This window comes from Molossus molossus, unplaced genomic scaffold (assembly GCF_014108415.1).
Source record: "Molossus molossus isolate mMolMol1 unplaced genomic scaffold, mMolMol1.p scaffold_m16_p_6, whole genome shotgun sequence".
Taxonomy (NCBI): Eukaryota; Metazoa; Chordata; class Mammalia; order Chiroptera; family Molossidae; genus Molossus; species Molossus molossus.
In genome coordinates, this window is record NW_023425399.1 from 96,366,966 (window position 1) to 96,381,766 (window position 14,801).

A 14,801-nucleotide genomic window follows, 5' to 3' on the forward strand; every position below is an offset into this window, starting at 1 on the left:
CCTATAGGTCAGTTTAGCCAGAATCTCCCCTAACTCCTGATGTTTCCTGTTAGTAATTTCCACCCACAACCCCCAGCCCTGCTCCTACAAACTCCCACTTTCCCTTATATTAAGCCCTGATCTCTTTCCCCTACTAAAGACCCTACTAGCCCCCCCCTCCCCGAATAAAGTCTTCGTTACCATCTTGAACAAGCGGCATACATACATTTTTTTAACATAATACATACACATCATACTTTTATATTTTATTAAGTGGGAATCTCCTGAAATAGAATCTATCAGATATTGATGTTTACATTTCTGGCTGATTTGAACAAGGAAACGTGAAATGCCCTTAATTCCTGGAGCCCACGTCCAAAGAAACTGGCAGAGACTTTCCCAAGTTTAGCAACAAACCTAAACATTTAGATGACTACAGCGTTACTCACTTGTAAACATGAACATTTTCTAAACCGTCCATCATAAAAAACAAATTTGGATCAACCAAGTCTGAGGAAGGACTTGGTTTCTATTTGGTATCTATTTTCTCAATGGAAAAACATCACAAAGCAGAGGTAACCAGAGAGGGTGCAGCCAAAAAATATAGAAGAAAAGTACAATAGAGGTGGATTGAGCTGTAAACTAATAACAGGTTATTTTTGTGGGTTTTGTGATATTTGTGGTATGTCTCAGCTTTTAAAAAAATTTTTATTTTACATTAGTATTTTATTTTTTAAATATATATATATTTATCTTTATTGTTGAAAGTATTACCGCTGTCCCCCCTTTTCCCCCACTGACCCCCTCCTCCCACCCCCTCCTGTCCAGCTTTTTAACATTTGTAACTTGCTGTGCTTTCTTTTCTCATTCTAGGTAAATGCTCGTGTTTGTACTAATTTTGTATTTATAATTTTGTATTCTCTTTGTTATAGAGGCTTGGTTCCCCAAACACTACCCACCCCCCTCCGGAAACACTGTATAAGTGGAAGCCCTCTGTCCCTGCCCTGCAGATCTATGAACTGGTCACTCCCTTTGGGCCTCGGTGTGTTTCCTCCTGGTCAGGGTTGGTGCCCTGACCTTCCGCCAGGACCTCCTCCAGAGAATTAACGAGATGAGCCCGTTAATCCGGCCATCGCCCCTCACGCCTGCAGAGGCAAAGCACACGCATCCACTATTTCTTTTGATCCTCACTGCAAACCATTAGGGAAAAAATCACCCACTTTTTAATGATAGAAATGTTCAAACGTATGCCAAGTGGGGGGCATAGCGCAGCCCATGCCGCCTGGCTCGGTGAGGTCCTGTGGGGCGGGGCTGGGCAGGGCAGTGGAGGCGACGGAAGTGGAATCTCGGGGTCCGGATCCTCTCTCCGTGCCTTTCCCACGTTTCATGGAGCTGGACGTGTTACTGGGGTCGCACCCGCATCCTTCATCTGGGCTCAGAAATGGCCTGAACCTCTGACCCAGCAGCAGCCTGGGGCTCCTTTGAACATGAAATGGGGCTGAAGCTGCTTCTGGGGGGAGGGGGGCTGATGGGCACAGGTCTCTGGAAGTCCCGCCTGGGGGCGAGCAGGGCAGCAGCAGAATCTTTGGGGAGCTTTTTAAATTGTGAGCTATGCCCCTCACCCCAGCCTCTTCTGATACAAGCCCAAGTGGGGAGAGGGCAGGTTCATGTTGGAAGATTTACCAGGCACATCTGATACCCACCCACCTTCAGGGTGAGAGCCTCGCCCGGAGTGGCTCGTGGGAGAGCCTGTGGGTGCCCAGACCTTCCACCTTCCACCGCTGCGTGGAGCCTCTGCCCTGGGGGAGGGCGGAGCCCGGCTGGGGCCAGACTGCCTGGGTGAATCCCTGTCCCACCGCCGCGCACTAGTCATTTGTCCCTGGACTCTGCCTGCTCAGCTATAAAATGAAGATAATGAAGCACCTTACCTCAAATGCGATAACACACAAAGCACAGAATTTGACACAGAGGCTGGAAAACGTTAGCTCCTGCTGTCATCTCCTACGTTGGCATCAGCCAAGAATGAAGAGAAAGGTATACTCCTGTCTCCCAGGCCCAAGCAAGGGGCAGGCTCCCTTCCTCCTTCACCCCAGGAGGTGGAGGCGGGGTGCCAAAGGCCAGTCTTGTCCTGAAATCCAGCTCAGACGTATCCCCTTTCAGCTCAGTAGGGACGACCCTCTTTTGTCTGGGGCTGGGAGACCGGTTTGGGGACCCAGTCTCTGGTGTCCCTCATTCCCACCCCTTCTTGCAGGGAGCTGGGGGCTCTCCTGCAGACAGTGTTTCCTTTTCAGCAGGAACAGGTGGAAAGCCTGGAACCAGAGAGGGGACCTGGGGGAGGGGCGGGGTGGCGCCTGGCAGCAACTCTGGCACCGCTGTGCAGGAGGTGGTGTTTCTCAGGCTCCAGCCTCCCCCTGCCCCTCCTCTCTGGCAGCCCCATCCCCAAGGTGCCCAGGCCCTCGCATTACCAGAGTGCCCATTCAGGAGAAAAGGGGTTTAATAAACTAATTTTCACGAAGGTGAAAGGAGTGCACTTCATTTAAGACAAGGCGATACCTTGTAGTGATTTTCGAATGGCAGCAGGTCCTTTCTTCAAATGCTCTCCCGGCTCAGACTGGGGGCCTGGCATCCTCCCTGAGATTCCTCTGTGGGACTCTAGGGCTGGGGAAGCAGATTTGAGAGGCAGGTGGGCCCATGGTCGGTGAGCAGTGGGGACTGAGGAGGAGCCTTTTTCTGCTCACCTGCCAGGTCAGCTCCCGAATGCTTGGGCATGGCCCCAGGCCAGGCCCACTGTGCCCCACACCCTGGGGTCCAGAGCCCTTCTCTGGAAGCTTCTGTTCCCTGGTCCTGGGAGCTGGGGAGAAGGGGCTGAAATGAAAATCTGACCCCAACACTCGAGCCTCCCCTGCCCAGGGATCGGGGACAGGCAAGAAGTGCTTCAGAGACAGCTCCACAGAGCCCAGCTGAGCCGATGCCGTGAGCTGTCCCACCTCCACTCCCTCCTGTCCCCTGCAATGCCTGCTGGACACCCAGGTGTCCCCTCTCCACCCCAACAAAGGCCAACACCTCTGGAATTAATGGACCCATGGCAGCCACAACAGCTGATGGTAACTGTGGCTAATAAGCTGGACCCTGCTAGAGATTAGATTGGACAAATCAAATGTTTGAGGGCCTCGGGCTGTGCACTTTCAGATAACTCAAACCCTGGACCCTCGCAAGCCCCATGTGCTGCCCACCAGCCTCCCTGTTCTATCCTCGGATCTGTCCGCTGCCTCCCCATGCAGAAGTAACAGCTTTGATGTACAGACGGCTGAATGGAGGAGCTTAAAACAGAGCCCAGGAAAAACGTCAGCGAGTGAGGTCCACAACCATTTGCATCAATTGAAGTGATAGGTGGCCCAAACAAGCATGTTTGCTGCTCCTAGGAGCTGGGGGGAAGGGGGCCAAAGATGAAACCTGATAGGTGTCCCATGGAGAAGGAGAGGGAGAGGAGAGAGGGAGTGGATCTAAGGAAATGAGAGGAGAGAGTAAGAGAGAGAAGGAGCAGAAGAGGAGGAGGGGGTGGAGGGAGGGAGGGAGGGAGGGAGGAAGGAAGGAAGGAAGGAAGGAAGGAAGGAAGGAAGGAAGGAAGGAAGGGAGGGAGGGAGGAAGGGAGGGAGGGAGGAAGGGAGGGAGGAAGGGAGGGAGGGAGGAAGGGAGGGAGGAAGGGAGGGAGGAAGGAAGGGAGGGAGGAAGGGAGGGAGGAAGGGAGGGAGGGAGGAAGGGAGGGAGGAAGGAAAAGTCTCTACAAACTACCTCCAAATGTTTCTTCTGGGAATACAGTTTGGATTTATTTAACATGTATATTTTTCACATGAAAACATCAAGCACATACAATTAAAAAAAAAGGGAGGAGATGTATTGATCAATAATTTCTTAAAGGCATAGTTTTTTTTCTTCTTTTGTCCAAAAGCCATTTCAAGGCTTGCACAGCAAAGAACAAAGGACAGACATAACCTCCTTAAACACAGTTAAAAGCAGAGACTGTATCTCCCTGCGCAGGAAGGAAAGGAGCACGGCGGCCGATCACAGGTGAGCGACCACCGGCCACGCTGTCCCGCGTCAGTGCCTCTGACAGTGCTCCTGTGAGATTCAGGCTTTGCACCGTTCCACCACGGGACCTGGGCCAGTGGGAAAGATGGGAATGGAGAGCTGCGCGCTCTGCTCTGGAGAGCTACACTCTAATGAGGGAAAGGGTCCTGCAGCCTGAATGACGCTGCAACCTCCATAGATCAAACGTGAACCAAATACTCGAATCCTCACTGAGGCTTTGCATGGAAGGCCGTGGTCAGGGGGTGTTAATCCAGCAGGCTTCCTGGAAGAGGTGAGTGCAGAAGCCAAAGGCACAAAGCCAGAGGCTGACAGGCGGAGTAGGAAATATTTTCGCGGGGGGGGGGGGGGGGGGGGCAGCTGATTTTTGCCCTTTGATCTGTAGGGGGACAGGTAAGACCGCCCTTCCTGGCACACTCCCTTAATTAGCCTTGCTCAGCACCACTGAAAGGGAATGAGCCCAAGAGCTGGGGCTGCTCCTGGAACAGGAGGCCTCTCTAGGGCACGTGTTGAGGGTCGGCTGGGCCTCCTGGGGAGCCGGCCAGTTCACACGCGCTCGTGTGTCTGTGCATGCACGCACACGCGCTTGTGTGCATGTAGGGTTTGTCAGGGTCCAAGTTTGCCAGTGAAGAGAGCCCCAGTTTACAGTTTTGGTCACCAGAACACGTGGCGATCCAGCCCAGCAAACCCCAGGACAGGACTTCAGAGAGCAGGCTCAGTTTTGAGGAGGCCATGACCAGCAAGGGCAGGGCAGGGGCATGATGACTACAACAGGGCCCATTAGAGGAGAGGGCTCAGAGTCCCAGGTACCTGGAGGGGCGGCCGCCACCTGCAACGGTGTCAGTGGAAATGACATGTGTCTTCTGGGCTGGAGCTTTTAAGCAGTGGGCGTTCCCCCTGCAGGTCTCTTTCCACCAGGCAGTTGCACACAAGAAGGCTTAGGTCACGGATGGTGGAGCCACAGAGGGACTGAGAATGCATCACCCCGTGGAAGAGAGTGGCTTGGACTGCGCCGTGGATTTCTACTGTGTTCTACTGTGTTCAAGCCTGTCTGCGTCTGGGATCCGTTCATCACGGCAGTTTTCCTGCCCACAACGACTCCAGCGTTTCTAGGTTTGCAGCTGCACGTGTCCTAACCCTCTGGGGTCTGTCTCAGCTTGGGTCCCCACAGCTGCTGTGGGCCTTCCTCAGCATGCACACTGCTGAGTGCTGGTCCCTACTTTGTCCCATGTGGCTTAGACTCCCCACTGCCTTTTCAGCTTCTCCAAATCCCACTCAGCAGTCACAGTCTGGTTCAGGCTCCATGTGTGCCCAGAAGCCCTCGCTGACCGCTTCAGGCCAGGCCTCTGGTAGGTCTGACCCTCCCTGCCCAGCCAGTCCATGAGTCCCCTTCCTTTCCTGGTAGAGCATGTGAGTCCTCCCCAGCCTGGGGTGGTGGGAGTCTCAGCTGGCAGAGGGAGGCGAGAGCTAATTTTAACTACAAACCCACAGGTTGCAGGCATATGGAGGAAACATGACCTCTTGGTAATGGATTACATCCCTCTTGGGTGTTCCTGGGCATGTGCCCCTTGCACGCTCTCTCTTGCGCTTTCTCATTCTCTCACACACAGATATCTTCATGCCCGCAAACAAGGCAGCAGTGCCAGTTGTGCCTGAAACAGCTGAGCAGTTGGGTCTAGAGCAGGAAGGTGCCATGTCCACTGCCCACCGGTCTAACCAGCGTGGGGAAGTAAGTGCTGTGGCAGCTGGCAAGCCTTGGCTGACCATGGGCCAGGCAGAAGAATGACTCCATGAAAGGACACTGGAGTGGCCCAGGAAAAGGGCTGGGTGGGAGGTGTCTGGGCTTGGCCTCTAAGCCCATGAGTCGGAAGGTACTGGAAAGGACCTTGGGGCCCTGGCTACCTCATTCTCTCCCCCAGTCTTCTTCCACCTGCACCTGTTTGCCTTTCTATGTTTGCAGTTTTGATAGCTTTCTAAAGGTCACCGCCTCTGTGAAGCCTTCCTGAATTCCACCAGGCAAAGGCATTTCTCCTAATTTTCCTGTCTTCATTACAATTTTTAGGATGATGTGTCGAACTCTTCTTCTAAACTTGACCTCCCCAAGTATGGTGGCTGGCACAAAGGAGGTAGAAGCTACACAGTCGTCGTAAAATGAGATATACATACTCCAGAAAGAATGTTAAAAAACTGAAGGAAAAAAAAAAAAGTAAAACTTTATAGAAAAATGGGCAAAAGGTATGAACAGACAAAAAATTGAGACAGCCCTTAAACAAATTTAGAGAATTGCTGATTAAAACTACACCATTCAGCCCTGGCCGGTTTGGCTCAGCGGTTAGAGCGCCGGCCTGCAGTCCGGAGAGACCCGGGTTCGGTTCCCGCTAAGGGCACGTACTTCGGTTGCAGTTTGTCCCCGGCCCTGGTTGGTCGTGCGGTGGCAGCCACTCGATGTGTCCCTTTCACATCAATGTTTCTCTCTCTCTGTCTCTTCCTCCCCCTCCCTCCCACTCTATCTGTACAAAAAATGGAAAAATGTCCTCGGGTGAGGATAAAAACAAAAACAAAAACAACAACAAAAAAACTACACCATTCAGATTGGCAAAAAGTCAGTAGCTTGACAAGCTCTTGGTTGGCGGGGATTTGGGGAGACAGACTGACTTAGACATTGCTGGGGGCGCCGCACAACAGGCAGCCCACGGAGAACTGTCACCTAAGAAAACCACAAGTATGTTGACCCTTCCACCCAGGAACCCCAACACAAGAACTTACCCTGAACAAACACCCCAACGACATGGAAATACAGGAGCGCACAGGAATCGTCGCAGCGTGATCTGTGATCTCGGAACACAGGAAGCTCCTAAATGTCAGAGCGGGAGAGGCTGGTGGAATCAGCCAGGGAACCCCTCCCCGCCCCCCCCCCCCACCCGTGGGCTGCGCCGCAGCCGTGAACTGAACAAGGAACAGCTCTTTTACTTGCTATGAAGTGATGTTCAGAATACATGGTTAAGTGTAAAAAGCAAAATGCAAACAAGAACATTTCTGTGTAGTATACTTACTGCCTTTTCTAGGAAAGAAGGGAAAATAAGAAAATATGAATGAATTTCTCTATTTTCCCCCGCAAAAAAACATATAGGAAGGATAATCTAGAAACTACTGAAATTGATTATCTACAAGGGGTAGGTGGGGGAGGGAAGCTGGAAGGAAGATTTATGAGGGTAACTTTTTATTTAGTTTTTACTTTTAAAGTTATGTTAATATCCTATGTATCAAAAACAAAACAAAACCCTACTATTCAATCAGCAAGGATGGGGAACCCTGCAATTGAGTTCGAATGGAAAGAAATGAATCCAACTGCATGTCAAATGAATAAAAGAATCACACTGAAAGAAAAAAGTAATCTATGTAGTTTTTTGAACACAGTACTTTATCCCTCAATCTACACAAGAAAAGAACTAGCAATAAGTCTTGATCTCTTAGAAAGCTTGCTCTTTGTAGTGGCATAAAGAACAATATTGGGACCACTGACAAAATTGGAATATGGATGTTAGATTTTAAAAAACTGGATTCATATTACAAATGCAAGTAAAGTTCACAATGTATAGAATTCTCCAGATCTGAAAGCTATACTGTAATTACATAAAATAATATTTTTTCCTTAGGAAATACATACTGAAGTGTTCTTGCAACCTTTCCTAAATAAGTTTGAAATTATTTCAAAATTAAATTAAAAAGAAAAAGGAAAAACACACTCAGTTTGTGCACTTAAACCGAGCTAAGACTTCCCATCACCTCATTTAACCTCGACAACACTGAGACAGGAGCTCAGCGAAGTGACATGATTGACCCACGGTCACGCTACCAGTTATTTTGGGGATAGCTTGAATCCAGGTCCAATGAACTCTGAAACCTTTTGCCCATACCTACTGCCCTCCCAAATGCTGAATGAGTGGAGAACCTAGGGCACCAGATACTACCTTGCCATGTCTCCCTAGCCATGCCATGGGACTTGCTCACGCCTCAGTTTCCACATCTTTAGAACAATCCCCTGCCTCGAGTGTGTGATAGGCTGAGGTGACAGCAGTGCATGAGGTGTGACAAACAGAGGAAACCTTCTCAGTGTGTTTCAGGGGTTGTGACTTAGCCAGGGGGAGGGCACCAGGGACACCGGAGACCGAATGGGGCCTCTCTCCAGGACAGCGAGTGGGGCTCACCGGTGCCAGTGGGTGTCCCCTGTGGGCAGGAGGGCGGGGGGAGGACCACATTGGAGAAGCGAGTGGGCCACTTCTCATTGTCACTCTGGCCTCCCCTCAACTCCTCCACGGGGGAGTGAGCCCTGCGCAGGGAGATCCTTTCTCCACGTGTGCTGGTCATTCTGTTTCTTCCTGTGGTCAAACAAGGGCAGGGATCATTCAGCTCATTCTTCACCGACGTGAAAGAGACAGGTGGGCTGGGTCTAGACGCTCAGGTACCTGGGGTCAGGGTAGGGGGCACCTGATGTCTACCCCAGGGACCTTCACTTTGCTGTCAGGACCCCTGTTGGCAAAACAACAAAGAGGTGCTCTGATGGAAGCAAGGGGGTTGGACGCCTCTCCCCCCCTGCCCCCGAGGGACCTCCACTCAGTCTCAGCACAGCCTGGAAGCCACTGCCCTGGTCACTAACGAAATCCTTCATCTCCCCGCCTCCTCCCTGGGGTTCCCCTGCCTTCGTGAGGCTGCCGGACATGAAATGAGCTTCGTTTCCCCTGGACTGTCACAGGAGTGGGACGTTTGGACACACCCCTTAGCATCGGCAGCAACTCGGGGACTGCGGCCAGACCTGGGACTTCCTCACCGCAGGAGGGAGGGGAGAGGAAGGAGCTTGGACTGGAAGGGACTTGCCTGGCTACAGGCCTGGCCCAGGGATGGAGTGAGAAACAAAGTATCAATGTGTCTTGGGAGGAGTCTGACCTTTGGGCAGTGTCGCCAGGAAATTTGTCTCCAACACTCAGGAGAGTAGAAGGTACAATATTAATAACTACACCGGGTACTTTTCCCTGGAAAAGTGGGAGGAAAGGTCACCTGCCTTTGGAGAATCCATAGGAAATTAAGGCGACAGGCTCCGGGGTGCCCATGGGAGTTGGTGGGTGTAGTGGGTTGAACAGGGGTTCCTCCAAAGATATGTCCAGCCATCGGAAATCATGAATATGACCTCATTTGGAGAAAGGTTCCTTGAAGATGTAATTAAGAATCTTGAGATGAGAGCATCCTGGATTACCCAGGTGGGCCCAAATCCAATGGCCAGGGTCCTTGGAGAGACAGGAGACAGAGACACCGGCAGTGATGGGAGCCATGTGGCCACAAGCCAAGGAACACCTGGAGCCAACAGAAGCTGGAAGAGCCCAGGAAGGGTTTTCTCCCAGGTCCTCTGGAGGAAGCATCACTCTGCTGACACCTCGGTCTTGGACTTCCAGCATCTAGACCTGTGAGAGAGTTCAGTGTCTCTTGTTTTAAGCCACTAAGTGTATGTAATTTGTTATGGCGGTCCTAGGAAACATAGCGGGCCAGGAGGGTTTAAAGACACATTTCTCCAGAAGCTCTGTCCCTCCCAGGGACTGCCTCCCAGATTGCATTGTTCTCATGCAACAGAGGTCACTCACCACCTCCACCTTCTGGGTCCCCTCGTGGGTGTCGCCCCTGCGCAGAGAGCAGGTGGGGCTCCAGGCCTGAAAGGGTCTCTCCGGGAGCTCCGAGCCACTGGAGCCCTGGCCCAGCTGTGAGGGGGAGCAGCTGTGCAAGCAGCTGAGGATCTGAGGGGGGCCCTGTGTGCTGGAGAGAGGCCTAATCTGCTCTGAAGGGGCATCTGGCCAGGCGCTGGCCAGGACGGGAGGGGGCGGGAAGCAGGGTCAGCAGGACTGGCCAGGAGCCCAAAGGAGAGAGCAAGGGAGGGTGAGGTTAGACCATCTCCAACCTTTCCATCTGCGCCTTGTCTCTCCTGACCGCAGGCATCGGGCCCCAGAGGACCTGCAGCTCTGCCCTGCCCCTTTCGTCACTTTAAGAGGATCTCATAAACGTGTTGGTTCCTGGGCTTGATTACAAAGCTTTCCCTCCCAGGGCACTTGTAGTTCTAACCGGGGTGGGGAAGGCTGCCTCAAGCTTAGGGTGGAATTTCCCAGGGACTCATTTTGGGGCAGCGCCCTCCCACCCCTTCCCCCTGGAGGAGCCGTGGTCCTGCATCATGCTCATCACCCTTCCTAACGTCTGAGGTTCCTGCATGATACCTATCAGATCGGTAATGACCTGCGGTGTCTTACTGCGCAACTTCTGCGATGGAAGCCACTGAGAGCCCCTGTCTGGATCCCCTGACGGGAGGGAAGCAGAGCCCTGGAAGGAAGGAAGGAAGGACGGGAGGGAGGGAGGGGGGAGGGAGGAGGAAGAGGTGGAATCCGAAATAAACTTCTTCTTCTGCAGCTCACCTGGGCCAGTACTGGTGCCGAGAACAGAGTTAGAGGTGGCTGGGAGTGTTTGCATTCGCATTTCCAGTGGCTTCTCCACACATGCCCAGCCATGCTCTTCCGGCCCGCCTTCTGTTTTCCCCAGGCGGAGCTCGGGGGCTGGCCTGCTGGCGTGACTCGGGGCCTCACATCCATCCCCCGTTCACTGGTGTGACCACAGGCAATGTGCAACTTCCCGAGCCTCCACTCCTGCTCTGTTAAACCGGGACAAGGGTCCCAGCCTCGGAGGATCTCTGCAGTACATGGACAAGACATGCTGAATGCTGAAAAGGTCCCTAGGTCTAGTGAAAGCTCAAGAGGTACAGGTTTTCATTGTGATCAGGCCCTAGAGGTTTGCCTATGTTATTGATCTTTTCAAAGAATCAGCTTTTGGGTCCCTTAGTTTTACCTATTGTTTTTCCGTTTTGGGTTTTATTTTTTATTATTTATTTATTTTTTTATCCTCACCCGAGGACATTTTTCCATTTTTTTGCACAGATAGAGTGGGAGGGAGAGAGAGGAAGAGAGAGAGAGAGAGAGATACATCAAGTGGTTGCCACCCCGCACGACCAACCAGGGCCGGGGACAAACTGCAACCGAGGTACATGCCCTTAGCGGGAACTGAACCCAGGTCTCTCCGGACCGCAGACCGATGATCTAACTGCTGAGCCAAACCAGCCAGGGCCGTTTTGGGTTTTATTGATTTCTGCTCTTTGTTATGTCTTTACTTGTGCTTGTTTGGGGTTAATTTGCTCTTTTGTTGTTGTTTGTTAATCCTCACTTGAGGATATTTTCCCATTGGTTTTTAGATAGAGTGGGAGGGAGGGAGAGAGAGAGAAACGTCAATGTGAGAGACACATCGATTGGTTGCCTCTCTCATACAAGCCCAACCAGGGCCGGGATCAAACCCACAACCCAGGTACCTGCCCTTGATCGGGAATCCAACCCGCGACCCTTAGGTCCTAAGGCCGATGCTCTACTTACTGAACCAAACCGGCCAGGGCTGCTGTTTTCTTTTCTTTTTCCTTTTTTTTTTTTTTGGTACGTGCCCCTAGCGGGAACCAAACCTGGGACTCTCTAGTCCGCAGGCTGATGCTCCAACTGCTGAGCCAAACCAGCCAGGACTGCTGTTTTCTTTTTTTTTAAAATTTATTAAGGTGAAAACTTAGACTACTAATTTGAGATCCTCTTTCTTAATCAAAGTATTTAGTGTCACAAATTTCTCTCAAAACACTACTTTATTTGCATTCCACAAACTTGGATATTTTGTAGGAGAAAACCATTTAAATAGCAATAAGATATTTTTTAAATAGCTGGAGATGGGAATTGGAATAAAAGTGGAATAAAAGGCTTAGGCAGATTGGAAGGCTGCATAGGGAGCTGAGACCACTGGAGGTTGGGGGTGGGGCAAGGTTCACTGAGTGAAGTGGGCTTTCGAGATGGAGTGGCAGAGGCTGCCGACTGCCCGGCAGTGTCTGTCCAATCCCTCCTCCCTAGTTACAGAACCCCGAGCAGCGTGCTCAGTTGAAAGACTGCATTTCCCAGCCTCCCTTGTAGTTAGATGTGGCCAGGAGCCAGGTGAGATGCAGGGAGGTTGGCTGTGGGACTCCTGGAAAGGCTTCTTAGAGAGAGAGAAGACATAAACCAAAGAACTTATATGTATATGTGCATAACCAATGGACATACACAACAATGCCGTGGGGGGGGGGGGCGGCGAGAGGAGGGTGTCAATGGGAGAAAAAGGAGAAACATCTGTAAAATAAATAAATAAATAAAACCATTTGAAAAAAAGAGAAGAGACTCATGGGGGAGCTGTGGCTGTCCTTTCTGCTTCCTGGGGGTCATCTTGGTCCATAGGGCAGCCTTGGGTATGGACTGTGCACACTGAGGATGTGCAAACAGACAGAGGAGCCTGGGTCGCTGCCGACCTATGGAGTGACCACACATCATCCCTGATCGCTCACCTGTAGAAACCACACACCAATTGTCCAAAAAGTGCTCCTATACGGGATAATTCTATTTATTGTCTCAGAAGTCTTTTTTTTCCCCTCCACATAACAAAAACATTATTATTTGAACCCTAATAGATTACAAAAAAATGACTCAATACATTTAACAAATTTCCCCACAAATACTAGCAGGCCACTTGGATTAATACAGTTCAGCAGACCCTCAGCGTTCTCCACACACCAAGCCAAGATATTTTCTGTTCCCAGACGTGCTCTGCCCAGAGAGACTGCAGCCCTGGGGGTTTGAGCACGCCTGCTGGGGGGGGGGGGGTCGTTAGAGGCAGCTGAAGCCAATCTTGATACAGATGCAGAGGATTTGGAAGGTGGAGAGGAGGAGAAAGGGCATTTAGCACAGAGGTGGGGAGCAATGTCTGGGGGACAGCCTGGAGGTCAAGTGTGTTGAGTAAAGCAGGGAAGGTTGGTGGGAGCTGGACTGTGGATGGCCTTAAAGGTGGTTCTCACCCTTCCTAATGCCGTGACCCTTTAATACAGTTCCTCATGTTGTGGGGCCCCCCAACCATAAAATTATTTTTGTTGCTACTTCATAACTGTAATTTTGCTACTGTTATGAATTGTAATGTAAATATCTGATATGCAGGATGGATTTTGAGGGGTCGCAACTCACAGTTGCGGTTGAGAACCGCTGCCTTAAAAGGACCTGAATGCCACTAGCCTGCTGGCAACCTTCGGTAACTTGCTTTCTCTCTCCTGGCCTGGGATTTATGTGGGGATTTGTGAAACCTGGGCATTTGCTTAGCGCAGAAGCTTTTAACCTGAAGTTCTCAGACAGATTTCATGGGATCCAAGAACCTCCTGCCAAATCACGTAAGACTTGCATCTGTGTGTGTTTTTCTAACGCGAGGTCCATGATTTCCATCTGACTAAGAGTCTGCAGCTCCCAAAGAGTGAAAAATCATTACCCAGCTGCTTCTGCACGCAAGGTCTTCCTGACTGTATTACATGCACGCGAAGGAGCTTTTGGTGTTGGGGAGGGGGGGGAGCAGGAGAGTGGACATAGTAAAATTAAGGTTTTGGTACCTGGAAAAGAATTAATCTGAGAACAAATACCTATAGAAAGGCTGAAAAGCGCACACACAAAAAAATTCCCATAATTATTCCATGCTATTATCATTATGGTAGCTTTTGTATTTTTATGTGTTATATATATATATATATAGTCTGTGGCGCACATATACCACGGTGGTCCCATAAGATTATAATGGAGCTAAACACGTCTTATCATGTAGTGATGCTGTCGCTACTTTAACGTGGGCACAGCACAGTGCGTTGCTCGCGTGCGTGGTGCTGCTGCTGCAGACAAACCTACTGCACTGCTAATTGTATAAAAGTACTGTGCGCACCACTGTGTTACAATTGCCTGCAGCATTCAGTACAGTAACATGCTGTACAGGTTGGTAGCCTAGGAGCAGTAGGCTGTACCATCGCCTAGGTGTGTAGTAGGCTAGACCATTTAGGGGTGCTGGGGAAGGGACCTCTTCCTCCTGGCGCACTCGGGCTGGGGGATTTGCTGGAAGCCCCAGCAGAAAAGCCGCTAAGCATTTCCAGCCTGGGTCAGCTTCCCCTTCCCTGCCCAGGGACCTCCTCATGGGAGGAACCCCCAGCCTCGAAGCTGCTCTTTATGCTCTGGTGACAGGTAGCCCACTGGAGAGTGCTGGTCAGGGGCAGGGAGGGCCCGGAGCCCTGAGCTGCAGGGCACATGGATGACACCCAGGCTGAGTGAGGACCTCAAACTAGCTTCCAGTCCTCCTGCTCTCTCCCTGCTCCACCGTTCCTTGAATGGAAGGAGCTAGTTGGCTTTATAATGAAGTGCAAACGTCTGCGGGGTCCCGTGGTTAATTGAACCTGGCTCTGCAGCCAGAGTTTGGGATTGTAGCCCTGCTCCTCCACATCCTGGCTCTGTAACCTTGGGCAAGTGATTTAACCTGGGTGCCTCAAAGCCCCCGCCGGCTGTAATATGTAGCACAACAGCAGCTCAATCAGAGGCAGGGAGAGAGGTAGTCGAGTTGACAGTGTCAAGTTCTCAATGCTGGCATATAGTAAGTGCCCAGTAAATGTGAGTGATCATTACGGTTTGGCCATTATTCATGCTGCGCTGCTCTCATGGCGGAATTGCAGGCATCCACCGATGAGGAACATTTTAGGGACAGGGAGCCCTCAGGGCCATTCTCAAGTTTGTACATTTGTAGGTAGCTCCAGCCCTAGTTAGAAAGTCTTCTGTTCCTATTGTGTCTCCAGCTGG